Source organism: Pelodiscus sinensis, chromosome 2 (genome assembly GCF_052426305.1).
Source record: "Pelodiscus sinensis isolate ZL-2025 chromosome 2, ASM5242630v1, whole genome shotgun sequence".
NCBI classification, from domain to species: Eukaryota; Metazoa; Chordata; order Testudines; family Trionychidae; genus Pelodiscus; species Pelodiscus sinensis.
The window spans coordinates 73,652,121-73,667,637 of record NC_143053.1 but is presented as its reverse complement, the minus strand read 5'-3'; the positions used below and the strand labels follow the sequence as shown (position 1 = coordinate 73,667,637).

Sequence of the window (15,517 nt, the reverse complement as noted above, 5' to 3'; positions counted from 1 at the left end):
GGGCCTCCCGTATGCAAACAGTAGACCGGTGAGCCTGGCGGATAGCAGCTGTCTGGGGCTGGGCAAAGTGCCTCTCCTGACCATCAGCACCTGTACCCCACCCTGGTAGGAAGGCCTCCGCTTTCCTCTCCACCAGGTTATGGAGAACGCAACACGCGGCCACCACCTCAGGGATCTTGCTCTCCCCCATGTCTAGGTATGTGAGCAAGCACCGGAATCTGCCTTTTAAACGTCCGAACGCAGATTCCACCTGGTTGCGAGCCCAGTTAAGGTGAGCATTAAACTGCTCCTTGCTTGCATCCAGGTGGCTGGTGTAGGGCTTCATCAGCCTTGGCATCAGGGGGTAGGCGGCATCAGCCACTATGCACACCGGCATGTGCACATCCCCAACTGCAAAGTCGTGATGCAGGAAAAATGTTCCTGCCTGAAGCCTCCGGTAGAGGTACGAGTTCCTGAAGATGCGGGCATCATGTGCCTGCCCTGACCACCCAACACAAATGTCAGAAAACTGGCCACGATGGTCGACCAGGGCCTGGAGGACCATAGAAAAGTAGCCCTTTCTGTTATTGAATTGGGCTGCTCAATGGGGCGGTGCACGGATTGGAATGTGTGTCCCATCGAGCGCTCCTCCACAATTCGGGAAGCCAAGGGCAGCAAAGCTGGCCATGACGCTGTCCAGATCTGCTAGACAGACGAGCCTGTTGAGCAGCTCTGAATTGATGGCCCTCGCCACCTGCAGAAAGAGACAGACAACAAAATGTTAGAAGGGGTGCCTTATCTCTTAGGAGGAGAACCCACCACCCACCTTCCCTCTCAAACACCCCAGGAATCCCCTCCTCAGAACTCCCCCCCCCCAACAATTCAGGGTGAGTGGAGGAACTCCCTCCCACTCACACTCCACTTTGCCCTTCATGACAGTCTCCCTTCCCCCCACCCCAAACTGTGACTGTCCCCGGACAATGACTTACCTCCATCAGGATGTATTCAACAGTAAACCTGCCCACTCCAAATTGGTGTCCCACGGAGCGGTAGCTGTCGGGGGTTGCCAGCTTCCAGAGGGCAATGGTGACCATCTTTTCCACGGGGATAGCAGGCCGCAGGTGGGTGTCTTGCTGTTGCAGAGCAGGGGCAAGCCAGGTACACAGCTCCTGGAAAGTGGTCTTTCGCATCCGGAAGTTGCGTAGCCACTCTTGGTCATCCCAGAGCTGCATAATGAGCCAGTCCCACCAGTCAGAGCTGGTGTCAAGCCTCCTGTGACGGGGCGCTTCCGCCCCGCACTCGGAGTACTCGGGAGGATGACAGGCGGACAAGCCGGGGAGTGGGGAGCCTGTATGGCCCCGATACGGCGGGCTGCGCGGACGCGCCAGGACGCGGCGCGGGGAACGTCGGGAGGCAAGGGGCGCCGCTGGAGGAGGCCCAGAGGGGAGGGGCCAGGGAGGCACGGGCCGAGGAGGTCACGGCGGTAGGGAGGCGCAGGGGCGACACGGGGGAAATAACGCATGGGGGGGTGGAGCCAGCGGGGGATTTAAACCGGAGGCTGGCGCTACGAGGGGAGAGGAGAACGGAGCGGCAGGGGGGAAAGGAGGCTGGAGAGGTGAGGCCGGGGAAGGCGGCAGAGGCGAGACTTTAAGGACTGGTGGAGTAGGAAGCGGCCCAGGGCAGGGTCGTGGAGCCCATGAGCGGGTGTGTTTTGGGGCACTTCCCCCATCCGCGAGGGAGGGACCGTGAGTCCCTGCCTTCAGGGCCCTGGGCCGGGGTTCGGAGAGGGGGTGGGCCCGAACCCCCCTACTCCGTTGGATGACGAATCCATCTCGGTGTGCATACTCAAGAGAACGGAATAGAGGGACACAGGGTGGGCCTCGGTGGCGGTTTGTACCGGTTACGGCGGGACTGGCCCGCACGTCTAATAAACCGGGGGGCCATCGGCCGTGTTGGTGGCGCACTGTGGCGGACTTGTTTACACCTCCAAACACGCCTGTCCACAAAGAAGTTTGGAGGCAAGGGCAGTGGGGCTGCATGACGGACAATCTCTTCATACCTCTGGTCTGGGTCCAGATGGGGAAGTAGCCTCATGACTGTGTCATGCAGATGCAGCAACACTTGCAATATGATGGAGTGGGGCCATCGCCTGCCCAGGGGCAGCTCTGGCTCCATGCCGAAAAAACGGGTCTAAAACAGAAAAACCTCCAAACAAAAAACCTGCTGGGGTGTCCCAGGAAGCTGAGCACTCCAAACCAGCACTGCAATGCCTTGCTTACCTCCTAGAGGGACAGCAAAGGCAGCTGCAGAAGCAGAGCAATGGGTTTTCAGGGGCGTCCCTTTAACCACGCGTCTCTGCAAAGGGCAGGCAGCAGCACCCGGAAGGAAATGCTGCCCCCATGGCCTGGCAGAAGCGGTTCCGGGTGGCTTTTAATTTCAAAAGAGCGTCCAGCAGTCAGGACGCTCTTTTTCGAAAAAACGGATTGATTTTCCGATCCGCGTATTGTAGTCTAGACGCGCTTTTTCAAAAGATACTTTCAAAAAAGCCTCTTTCGAAAGAGGCTTGCAGTCTAGACATAGCCTAATAGTGTTACTAAACAGTGAGGCATAGCCCCTCATTTTTATCGCTGTCATCAAGGTAGAACACTTGAATTAAAACTTTTTTTAATGTATATTTTCTTTCTATATATATCAAGAAAACAGTGGCAGAAAACTGGTTACCATAAAAAAGGGTATGGCTAACATCTGAACACCTCTTAATAAATCATACAAACCCCACATCTACAACCTAACACAAGGCAAGTAGAACATAAACTTCTATGCTTACTATAAGTATTTTTGAGTTTATGTTTAAAACAAAAAAAATTACTCCATCATTGTCATTGCATGGCTCAAATGGATCTTATATCAATTTCTCTGAATTAATGAATAGCAACTATTGAGCTTTTCACATTTTCAATATGTTGCAACAAACATTATCTAAATAAATATCGAAATACAGTAAAAGGAAGATTATAAGTACAGTAAAACTCCAATAGTCCAGCATCCAAGAGACCGGCACTCCTGATAGACCAGCATCAAAATGTCAAGAGCCTAGTGAGTGAGCTTCGGCAAAAAATGAGTCACGAGGTAACAGTGGCAGCAGCTGAACTGAGCAAAAAGGGTAAAAAAGGTTTAAAAAAACAAACATTACAGTATAGTCTGTGTCTACATTGGCACCCCTTTCCGGAAAAGGGATGCTAATGAGACCAGTCGGAATTGCAAATGCCGTGGGGGATTTAAATATCCCCCGCGGCATTTGCATGAACATGGCTGCCGCTTTTTTCTGGCTCGGGGTTTTGCCAGAGAAAAGCGCCAGTCTAGTCTGGATCTTGCGGAAAATAAACCCTTTTCCACAAGATCCCTTATTCCTACTTGAAAGGGATCTTCCGGAAAAGGGTTTATTTTCCGCAAGATCCCGTCTAGACTGGCGCTTTTCTCCAGCAAAACCCCAAGCCGGAAAAAAGCGGCAGCCATGTTCATGCAAATGCCGCGGGGGATATTTAAATCCCCCGTGGCATTTGCAATTCCGACTGGTCTCATTAGCATCCCTTTTCCGGAAAGGGGTGCCAATGTAGACACAGCCTATACTGTATACAGTATGTACAATAAAAAGGGTTAAGAACACTTTATATACAGTATATAATGTATACAGTATATATATTACCATCTTATAGTATCTCCTGATAATCCGGCATATCTGATAATCCGGCACCACCTAGGTCCCATAGATTCCGGATTATCAGAAGTCTACTGTATTAACTCCATTTTGGAAAATAAGACAAAAAGAGGCCAAGTGATTTGATCGATGCCATGTGTTCATTGTCAATGTCAGGATTACAATTTGGAAATTCCCTGGCTTGATGATAGGCAATTGCTCGTTACCGATTATGATAATCTTCCAGAGGAGTTATGGACCCTCAGGTGGCTGATAAGGTCGATCCTTGAACCACAAATTCTATTGCAGTGAGGACAGATGTTTCCAGATGCAGCAGAAGGCTGCTGACCATGACTAGAAACCAGTCTCTCCTGCCTCCTGTGCTTCTTCTCTTCATGTCAATGAGCAAATTCAAAATGCAGAGAGCCATTTGCATAGGACTTGTCCCCATTTTGAGTGATCCTGGGCGACTGTCTTGCAAGTGTCAATGTTGCACTTCTTTAAATTATCCTTTAGCAAGTCCTTATAATGCTTCCATTGTCCTCCTACATTACAGTATCCTTCCTTCAGCTGAGAAAACAGGTCCTGTGATAGTCCGAACAATGTGACCAGTTCAGTGAAGTTGCTGATGGATGATCATTGTCTTAATACTGGTAGTCTTTGCCTCTTCTAGAACACTGATGTCAGTGCACCTATCTTCCCATTTGATCTTCAAGAACTTGCAGAGGTAGTGTTATTGATACCTCTCAAGTGATGTCTGTATGTTGTCCAGGTTTCAGACCCATACAATATGGTTGGGAGAATGACAGCTTGATAGACAAGAACTTTGGTGTCTGTTCGAATGTCATGATCTTCAAAAACCCTGTGCTGTAAATGAACAAAGGCTATACTGGCACAGCTCAGATGATGCATGATTTCCACATCGGAATCTGCCCTAGATGAAAGACAATTTCCAAATGAGAGAAAATGATCAACATTCTCCAGTGCCTCTTGGTTGATTTTAATAGCTGGGGTGCATGGTACCTCATTTGGAGAGGGGTAATGGTTTTCTTGATGTTGAGGGTGAGACCAAGACATGCATAAGCATCAGAAAACACATTCAAGATAGCCTTAAGATCTTTCTCAGAGTGGGCAAATATTGCATTGTCATCAGCATACTGAAGCTCCATGATAGGTGTGATGGAAATCTTACTCTTAGCTTTCAGCTGCTAAGCCTAAACAGCTTTCCATCCATTCTGTAGATTATTTCAATGCCAGTTGGGAGCTTCCCAGCAATTAGGTCAAAAATTAGTGCACTAAAGACTGCAAACATGGTTGAGGTGATGATACAGCCCTGTTTGACTCCTGTTTGTACTTTAAAAGGTTCACTTTGGGAGCCCATGCTGCTCAGAACAGCCATTTTCATGTTGTCATGAAGCAACTTTAGGACTCTGATGTATTTATCAGGACATTCAATCTTCGAAAGTACAGTTCAAAGGGCAAGGTGATTCACTAAGTCAAAGGCTTTAGTTAGATCAATAAAAGCCATGTATAGTGGTTGGTTTTGCTCCCAACACTTCTCTTGCAGTTGCCATGCAATGAAGATCATATCTGCAGTTCTGCGACATGATCAGAAGCCACTCTGTGACTCTAATAAAATTTCTTGTGATGGGGCAGAAGATGAGTTGCAAGGACCCATGCCAGAACTTTGCCTGCAACAACAAGGAGAGAGACACCATGATAGTTTCCACCGTCTGATTTATTCCCTTTTTTAAAGAGGGTAACAATCAAAGCATCCCTCATTTCATTGGGTATCTTCTCTTTTATCCAGATTTTAAGGATACACTGGCTAATCTGCCAAATTAACTCTGATACAGTGTGTTTAAAGATTTCAGCAGGGATCCCATCTGAACATGCTGCCTTGTTGTTCTTCATCTGCTTGATGGCACTGTATACCTCATACAAATTGGGAGGGTCTCTGACCTCATCCCTAGATGGTTGCTGAGGGATTTTCTTAAGAACTTCATCTGCAACGATGGAATTACGATTGGGAAAATCTTCCAAATGTTCTTTCCAGTGAAAATTAATGGCTTCATTCCCCCTCAAAAGTGTGGTTCCATCCTTTGAGCAAAGGGGTTCATGCCACGAGAAGCTGGCCCATAAACAGCCTTAAAAGCACTAAAGAAACCACGTGCATTATGAGTATCCACATAATGTTGGCGTTCTTGAGCTTTTTCAGTCCACTATGTGTTCTTGAGTTCTCTGGTTACACATTGGACTTCCACCTTCACCTTAGCATGGGCTTCTCTCATTGTATTGCAATTTATATCATTCTGCCAAGCACAAAATGCCATTCTCTTCTGATTAATGAACTGCTCGATTTCAACATCATTCTCATCAAACCAGTCTTGATGCTGTCTGATGTGGTAGCCAGTGGTTTCCTCACAGGTATTGATGATTACTGCTTTCAGCTGGCTCCAATATTTCTCAATTTCTTCTGGAAGCTCTGATGGAAACTTTTCTGCTAAGACTGTTTGGAAGTGGTCACGTTTAATGGGATCTTCAAATCCTGAAGCTTCAGTTTGTGCCTAACTTGTTTCTTTTGCAGCCTCCATTTGGAGGTAATCTTAATTTTCATTGTGGATTGAATGAGGCAATGATCAGTCCAGCAGTCATCAACCCTTGTTATTGCTCTTGTGAGAAGTATGTCACTATGATTTTGAGCATGAACGATGACGCAGTGAAGAAGATGCCTGTACTTTGAACGTGGTTTTCTCTAAAATGCTTTGAACTTGTCATTTTGTCCAAAAAGGATGGTCATGATAAGTTCATGTTCAGGACACTTGGTCAGTAGCAGGATTCCATTTGAATTGCTTTTGCCAACTCCTCCTTTCCTGATTGTTCCTTTCCACAGGTCTGAGTCTCATCCAATGCATGTACTGAACCACTCCAGAAGAATGATCCCTATCTTCTTTAGGGGTCTCTGATAAAATGGTTTTCAGTTGAGAGTAGTAATTTTCCTTTACATCCTTATTGGTGTCCATTATTGCTGCATAGGCACTCATAATACTTATCTGTTGAGCCTCAATTGGAGTGTTATAAGCCACTCATTGACGCCCACTGGAAGCTCAGAGAGGCACCTCACAAGCTTGTTCTTAATAGCAAAGCCTACTCCATACAATTAGGTTCATCTAAAGATTTTCCCTTCCAGAAGTAGATGTATCCTCCTTTCTCATCCCTTACCCACCCTTCATCAGCTTTTCTAGTTTTGGACAAGGCAGCAATATCAATGTTAAACTGATTAAATTCATGAGCAACAATAGCTGTACATCACTCTGGTCAGTTACAGTCTGAATTGTCCATCAGGTTACGAATGTTCCAGGTTCCAAAGTTGAAAAGTTTCTTACATTTTCTACAAGAGTATATGAATTAAGAAATTATTCCAATAACTGTTTATCTTTATCACAAAATTCTCGTGTTTTATGAAGCATGGAATGTAAAATAGGCAAAAATGTTAGTTCTGTGTGCACAACAGTTAAATGCATACTTATCTGCAGGTGTAACATATATGTCTACAATTTAAAATCTGGTGAAGGTTTCATTTGCCAGAAGGGTGTGGAAAACTAAAACAGGCGTTTTAGCCTTACAACAAATGGGGCATTCAGAAATCCTATGAAAATCAGGTACAGCACTTGCGGACCTATGGAGAGTAAAAAGTAGTTGGAGATAATTCAATCATTTTAGCACCACCTGCACGTTTATAATCCTGATTTACTAAAGATGACTAATCCACTATAAATTTGAAAGTGTGAATCTGTCTGTCTGTCAGTGTGTCTGTTCATCTGTCTATGAGTCCATTTGTTCAAGAACTCCTCCTAAATGGTAAGAGCTAGGAACACCAAGAGAAAGGACAACTCCAGCCCTCTATCTCTACAGCACCTTAGGGCCCGATGAGAAATGCCTATCCATGGATGGTGAAACTCCCACAGGCACAGTCGGGGGAGGGTAAGGATTTGGTTGTGCCAGGACAATAGGACAATAGGATGTCCTGGGAATTCATTTGTTTATCATAAAATGGAAAAGGAGAAGCCTACTGCTTGGAGAGGCAGCAAGAGGCCAGAGATGGGGACAGGGACAGCTATAATCGCACTGGGCCATTAGGGTACAGGGGTGGAGAAAGGAGATATTTACTATATATTTCAGAGAGTTTGTCTGTTGTGTGTCTGTCTATCTGTTCCTCAGCCCCGCCTCCCTGGTCTGAGTCTGATGGAGCTGCAGTACCTATGGACAGGTAATTCTCACTTGGCCCTAAGCTGTTTTGGTGAGAGAGGACTGGGGTTGTCCTTTCTCCCTGGGGCAGCATGCATACTGCACCTCTCATCCCCAGCCCCACCCCCAGAACAATGATGTAAATGCAGAAAAGCATTACCTTATTAGAGGTAAGGACCCGAGCAACACCAGGTAAATCTCATACAGGTTGAACCTCTCTAGTTTGGCACCTTTGGGACCTGACCAATGCCGAACCAGAGACTTGCTGGACCATGGGAAGTCAATATTGTCTAGCAGCACTACCAATATTTCCACTGCTTTCTGGGCTCTTAGATGACATTTAGCAGTAAATTAGAGCTGAATAACAGCACAGAACACTGAGAGAGTCAGACCTAGTGGCTGTAAACAAACTTTATGAGACTTCAGAAAACTTGTCCGCATCCATGCTAAGTGGAAATTGAGCTAACTAAAATTATGCCATACCACAGATGTTGCCGGACCAGAGAGTACCAGACTGGAGAGGTTCAACCTATAGTAATTTACTATTTGCCATATTTACTTCCAAGTCATCAACTTTCACCCTTACGAATCTCAACTTGCGTACAATAGATTTCATCTCATTTGCTTCCGATTTACGTATTTTCATAAGTAACTGGCACAGTAAAAGCATGTTCTATCAGATAGCTTTAGATAAAAATGATCTGAAGATGCATTGCTCAGAAATCAAGTAGGTTTGTACATAGAAAGAAAAAGAGAAGAGCTCCCGCAATGACTGTGTACAGAAAGGAGCTGGAGACTGGAGTATGTGAGGTACCTACTGTTTATTGCAAGACATTTCTTACTGGAAACAACGGTTTATAACTTGAAGCATGTGTGGGCATGGCCTCAGCTTTGTTCAAGAGCACGGACCTAACAGTAGAAACCTCTTAATACTTTGAAGAAAAACTAATTTTCACATAAAAATGATGAATAGTTCTATGGCACCTTAGAGACTAACAAATATACAAAATAAAACCCACTTCTTCAGGTGAGATGATCACATATATGTATGTTAATCTCTAAGGGTATGTTTGTCTACACTAGCCCCCTCGTTTGAACTAGGGAGGCTAATGTAGGCATTCAAAGTTGCAAATGAAGCCCGGGATTTAAATATCCCGAGTTTTATTGGCATCTTCCTGTCCGGGCATCATTTTTAAATCCCCTTAGTCCGAAATAACTGCCTGCAGCTACACGCGGCAGTCAAACATTAACTCAAACTAAGTCCTTAGTTCGAGTTAACTGTTACACCTCGTGTAATTTGCAACTTCGAATGCCTACATTAGCTTCCCTAGTTTGAACTAGGGAGCTAGTGTAGACATACCCTAAGGCAGGGGTGGGCAATAATTTTTTGCCGGGGGTCACTTCAGAAACTTTTGAAGTGGCCCTAGGCTGCAGGGCCTTAGCTGGAAGGGACAAGGACAGGATACTTCCCAGTTTCCCCCCTACAGGCCATGATTGGTCTGGCAATGGGGGAGCGAGTGAAATCTTTGTGCGTGCCAGAGGTTTCCCCTAGGCACCCATGTCCTGGCACCTGGAGGAGACTTCACATGCTCCTTCTGCCCTGCCAGGAGCACGTGGTGCTTCTAAACAGTGCACTCTCTTTGCAGAGCAGAGGCAACTTCGTATGCTCCTGCCAGGAGCGCATGGCGCTTCTAAGTGTTGCACACTTCTGGCAAGGAGGAAGAGCAAAGGAAACTTTGTGCGCTTCCCCCCACCCCAAGGCCCTGATTGACCTGGGGGCAGGGGAGCAGAAGGGCCTCCACAGGCCAGATCAACCCGCTTAGTGGAGACCCTTTTGCCTACCCCTGCTCTAAGCTGCCATAGGACTACTCATTGTTTTTAAAGTTACAGACTAACACAGCTACCTCTCTGAGACTAATTTTCACATATTAGATGCAAAGACAAAGCTCCAGATATGAGAAGATCTCAACAATTAAACTTGAATATCCTTGAAGATTTCAATAGAGCTGCTTAAATGCATAAAGTTAAGCACTATGCATAAGTATTTACAGCATCAAGGCTAATGATGTGCCTATCAATATATCATTAGTGCTATTTTTTGTAGCACTGTAGTATCTTTTAGGCTAGACATAAGGAGTAGACAGACTCTAGCCCTGTGTAAACAATGCATCATAATAGGTAACTTGCAGAATATTACAAATATTTTAAAAGTAATGGAGTATATGCTAGGGATGTAAAATCCCATTTAATTAGTTAACTGGTTAAATACTATGTTTAACCAGTTAACTGAATAAACAAGGGCGGGTAGCGGAGCCAGGTTGGAGCACCTCTGCCCATGGTGCACCAGGCCAGGCTGCAGGTTAGGGCTGCTCCAATTGGGCTGGAGAGCCCCAAACAGCGATGTGCCCGGGCTGGGCCTGCTGCAGAAGCCCCATGCTCTTGTCAGGCTTCTCCAGCCACATCAAGTTAACTGTAACCAATAAGCATTACCCGGTAAGGTATATTCTGTTAACTGGCTAACCATTTACATCCCTGGTATATACAGGAGACAGAGAAGGATTAGTAGAAGCTTTTTGTAGATCTAATTGAAAAGTTTCCATTTGGAAACCTAGCATATTCTCTAGGAAATCAGATTCATGAATCCTCTGTGTTCTGAGAACCAAGATATGAAAAACATGAGACATCAATGGATAGTCAATATTTTATTATTTATAATAATTAAACTCCCAAATGCAAATGTCACTATTAATCATAGTTCATATCGTGATTTTTAAAATCAACATTTTTCACATTACTTATAGTATTTCCCTAAGACTCAGCTGTACCATTTAAAGCAGGGCTACTCAACACGTGGCCTGCAGGTGGGAGCCAAAACAAAAAAGTAGTCCATATAATGGTCTTCTGTTGATATCCATTTTAGAAGTTAAATTCCTGGACTGTCATTGCTCATTGAAAGTGCTGTCATATGGGTGGAAATCGGGTAAATACTGTATTTTATTACTATCAGCAGAACTGACTTAAATGGGACCTGTGGCTTGTGTAGTCTTGCCTTAATCTTTGTATTCATGCTCATCGGTGTAAAAGAAGCCATTTGCATGTATTTGTATATATATGTGCATGCATATGCAACCACACTTAAGTTGCAGCCCTTGGCATGTGCTGTGAGTATCATTGTGGCCCCTGGGGCTTCCAAAGTTGAGTAGCCCTGATTTAAAGACTTGAGCCACAACAGAGAGAGGATGAACATTTCCTAAATAATAGTGCCTAAATACATTATATCTCTGGAGAAACAGTAACCATTGAGACTTGTTAAACTTCTACAAGTGTAACCAGTGCTCCACCTTTGTGTTCTCCTGCCAGTCAGTGTACAGGGGAGTCTGGACCATAGTTCTGCCCTTGCCCTGCCCAGATGCATCCATTCTAGGCTTCTAGTGCTACCAGTAACATCAGCATGACTCAACTTGCACTTCCCAGATCCCCACAGCCAAATTGTGATTGCTCCATGTTTCGGTATGCTGTGGGGGAATGAAAAGTTCCTGGCATCTTGCACTAACTTCCCTAAGGACTTGATTAAGTATTTCCTTGATCTATATGAGAGTACTTAGTACCTTGCAGGATCAAGGTCAATATGCAAAATTTAGAATTATGTTTACATAATTGTACAAAAATTGATCTCATATGCCTAATCATGTATTACGTTGAAGGCTGTACAAGCATCACTGACAGAATGTCGCAAAGATAACGGGGGTGTCCCAGTACAATTGAGATGATAGTTTGTTCCAAAGACACTATTACTGACAATGATATATGAGATGGAAAGAACCTTTCTTGATTGCTGGTTCTAAAAACTAAAAACAATGTTTTTGCTTGCAAACTGAACAAAGGGGATATGGAAATAAATGAGACAATCGATTAGTCTAGAACCCCACATTTTTCAGGGTATACTCAATTAGGCTTGCCTGCAAAGTAGGCTGCATCTTGTTTAACCAGCTTTAGCTTCCAGGTGACCTTCAGAGCCATACGCGGAAAAAGTACAAAGCAGTAGCATAGGCTGAAAGTGGAACAACTCATGGATGACCAAGCCTAAACCTAAATTTGAAGGGAAAAGGAACCGTCTTCTGACTAACCAAAACCAATGATGAAAGTACATATCTCTTACCATTGTTAATACATGGATATCCAGCAGCAGTGATGAGGCTAACAACAAACTGAGTTTACACACTACTTTATTATTTGCTTGTGATAGCAACCATGCATATGAGGGGATTTCCAGAAACAGAATGACCTCAATCCACAGTTAGATTGTAGCACTACCCATATCACCTGGATTATTTCCATTTCTCACCAACATCTTCTAAATTTGGATAAGATTGAGCCACCTATTTTTTCATCCAGATTCCAAACCTCCCTTATGCACAGGCAGAGCTGAGAAACAAGCATTTTTTATGCTTGCTGAGAACTATCTAGGTACTAGTGGCATGCTGAGAGCATTGCAGCATCTCATAAAATATTCTAACATCTATACTACACTGGAAAAAACAAGTGAGAGGATTGAGCTTTGTGGAAAATCAGGCAGAGAGATGCATGTTTCTGTTAGTAAAAACAGTGAAATAAATATACAATAATCTTGTAAACAATCCTCTGGATTTAATGCATTTTTATTTGAATAATAATGAAATTGTTTAATTTTAATCATTAGATTTCAGAGGTAACAGCCCACTCAGATTAATGAGTTAATTTCTGTTTACTCATACCCAGGAGGATAGCACCATATCAGTCCACATTCAGAAAGCTTTCTTCATGATCCTAAGGGCTAGAGACTTTGTTTTTAAAAATAAAAGCTAAATTCTACAGAAACCGATGGACCCACTAGTGCATCCTGGTTCAATATATCTAAGCTTGAAAAGATTCAATTTTTATTGGTAAATGCTGGCAAACATTGATTTCACTGTACACACAAACCAAAGAAAAAATATATCCACTGATGATGATAAAAATTTATGGATAGGCAAAGTGAAAAATGCTGCTTGAGAATTTATTAACATTTAATTTAATATTTACTTTGTATATTTTTATGTGATGTTGACAATGTGTGCTTTAACAGTTATAAAATTTTATCTTTATATTTCAAAACATCTATTATCATTAATTATCTGACCTCCTGCTGTGACAATTAATAAAAAATGTATAATGCCCATAACTATGCACAATTGTGAAAATTAAAATAGATAAAATTGACAAAAATGCTTAAAATAAACATCAATATTATCCATTAAAAGTAAAAAAAACCTTAGAATTGAATTCTGCAGGACTAAGTATACCACAGGATTAGCTCTGTATATCTGCTCATTCTAATCTATGACAATATTTCATTAATTAGTAGAACAAAACTTAATGCTCTGAGCTTCTTTTGTATAGTATTAAAAGTAGTTTTGCAGCTTTTGTTGTTTAAAGATAGAAGCTGCTGAAATCAAATTCGAATTCAAATGGAGTGAAAAGCTAGCTGGTAATCAGAATGAGTTGCTTGTAAGGATGGATATCTCACAACCCGCTGAGCTAGAAGAAAACAGCGTAAATCAATATAAAGCTAAACTGAGAATCCAGCTTTACAACAGTGTAAAACATTTGTTCCTTGCCCCGTAGTTGTGGGACAGTAGACCTTAAAACTGTCACTAGTAGTTGGCTCCAAACATGCAATTCTATGATTGGTCTTTGAACTAGCTGTAGATTTTTAAGCATTATGGAAAGGCAGGATCCATAAACTATGTATTTATAGTTAGTTACAATGTATTGCAAAAGAATATATATATACACATGCACACTAAAAGACATACCTGGTGTTGCCCAGGTCTGGGTCCAGCCTGGGGCAGTGGGAGCTGTATGGCCTGCCTGCCAGCTTCTACCAGGGACCAGCCTCAAGTGGAGGGGGGCCACACAAGCCACTTGCCAGCTTCTCCCCAGGGTAGTCCCAGGGTGGAGGAGCCAAGCAGGCCACCCACTTGCTTTTCCCCAGAGCCAGCACAGGGTGGGGGAGGAGGCCATGGCAGGCCATTTGCCAGCGCTCCCCAGGGCCAACCCAGGATGGCAGAGCTCATGTGGCATGGTGTCCTGGGATGGTGGGGGGCTGTGAAGCAGCAGGCAGCTGCATCCCAGGACAGGACAGGGTTGTAGGGACTGTGCTGCTGGACAGTGGCTACTTCCTGGGGCTGGGATGCTTACCCCCTTGTGGTCATTTGTGAGTATAACTGACCCTGCTATCACACACCTTCCTTTCTGCCTGAGGTGAAACAAATTGAATTCCATGCACATTCCATTGTTCTGGCACAACCAAACCCTGATGTTGCTCTAAATTATGATCCGGGAAGCTGCATACTAAATTTGGTAGTCATAGTTCTTACCATCAAGAAGGATATCTTGAACAAACAGCCTCACAGACAGATGGATGGAAACACAGACAGATGCACAAATACTCTCTCTATATATAGTTTTTCAGAATATTTCTAGGCTGAGTACAAGACCAGGGCTTTAAGGCCAAATTCCCTCCAAAGATCTTGAAAGTTAAATAGCTTGTTTCTCCCCAATGAAAGACTTAACTAAAATAAGCAGTGTGAACAAATCTCCAACTGTGAACTAATTAAAGACAATTCCCTTTCATGGTTTTCCTGCTAAATGTCATTTGTGATTTTATTTTGCTTTCTCAAGTCCTGTCTTACTTTATATATTTGCCCTGTATACGATTTATGATAAATGCCAATTGCTGAAAACACTGGACAATTAAAACAAGGACTAAAGTTAATACTGGCTTTTATTAAAAATCTTAAAAAATGTAATTGCAGTTTCTAAATTTTGAAAATATACTTGTTCTCTGCTATTAGTTTCAGTAGTATTCAGTTTGCAAAATAATAATTATGTAAGTGACTTTCTTACTAAGCACAGTAAAAAATGTAATATTAGACAATGACAAGATCACATTCCTTAATTTTATTTAATTATATGTTGTATAAATCTAAAGAGGGCCCACCCAATACTCTGTGCACTTTTAACAATTTTTTAAAAAATACACTAAAATAAATGGCCCTGCTGGTTTATCCCACATCAATTCAAATACAAAGCAACAATATAAATACATTAGAAATAAATCAACTCTCCTCACTTCCAGCCCACAGAGCCTACACCCAGCCCAATAGAACACCATCATCTCACAGGCAAGGGAGGAAAGGGAGGCTTTGCAATGTTCTATGAAGGCTGACAAATTGGCTATTATGGACCTGGGAAGCAAGTGATTTCCAAAGCTCCAGGGCCCTAACAGAGACTGCCCTGCAAGCTGCCTCCTCTCATTCATGCTGAAGGAGTTTCAGCTCAGGTGCCTTCACTGACCCCAAGTGTAACAACATTATATGGGAAGGGAAGCTGTCTCTTGCCATTTGGGACTTTATAGGTCAAAACCAACATCTTAATATCGCTCCAAAAGCCAACAGGAAGCTAGCACAGGTCATAAAGCAGAGATTAATGGAAAGAAACACTGCTTAAGAGGTGGGCTGCTGAATTCTGCACCAGCTGTAGTTTCTGAATAAATGTAACTACAGGTAGAGT

The 15,517-nt window shown here is 43.5% G+C and overlaps 1 protein-coding gene across 3 annotated transcripts in view; it reads right to left on the bottom strand.

Moving 5' to 3' along the window:
- CCDC178 (coiled-coil domain containing 178) overlaps positions 1–15,517 on the bottom strand; it is a 382,168-nt gene that overhangs the window by 163,349 nt on the left and 203,302 nt on the right. The gene's annotated exons all lie outside the window — the stretch shown is intronic.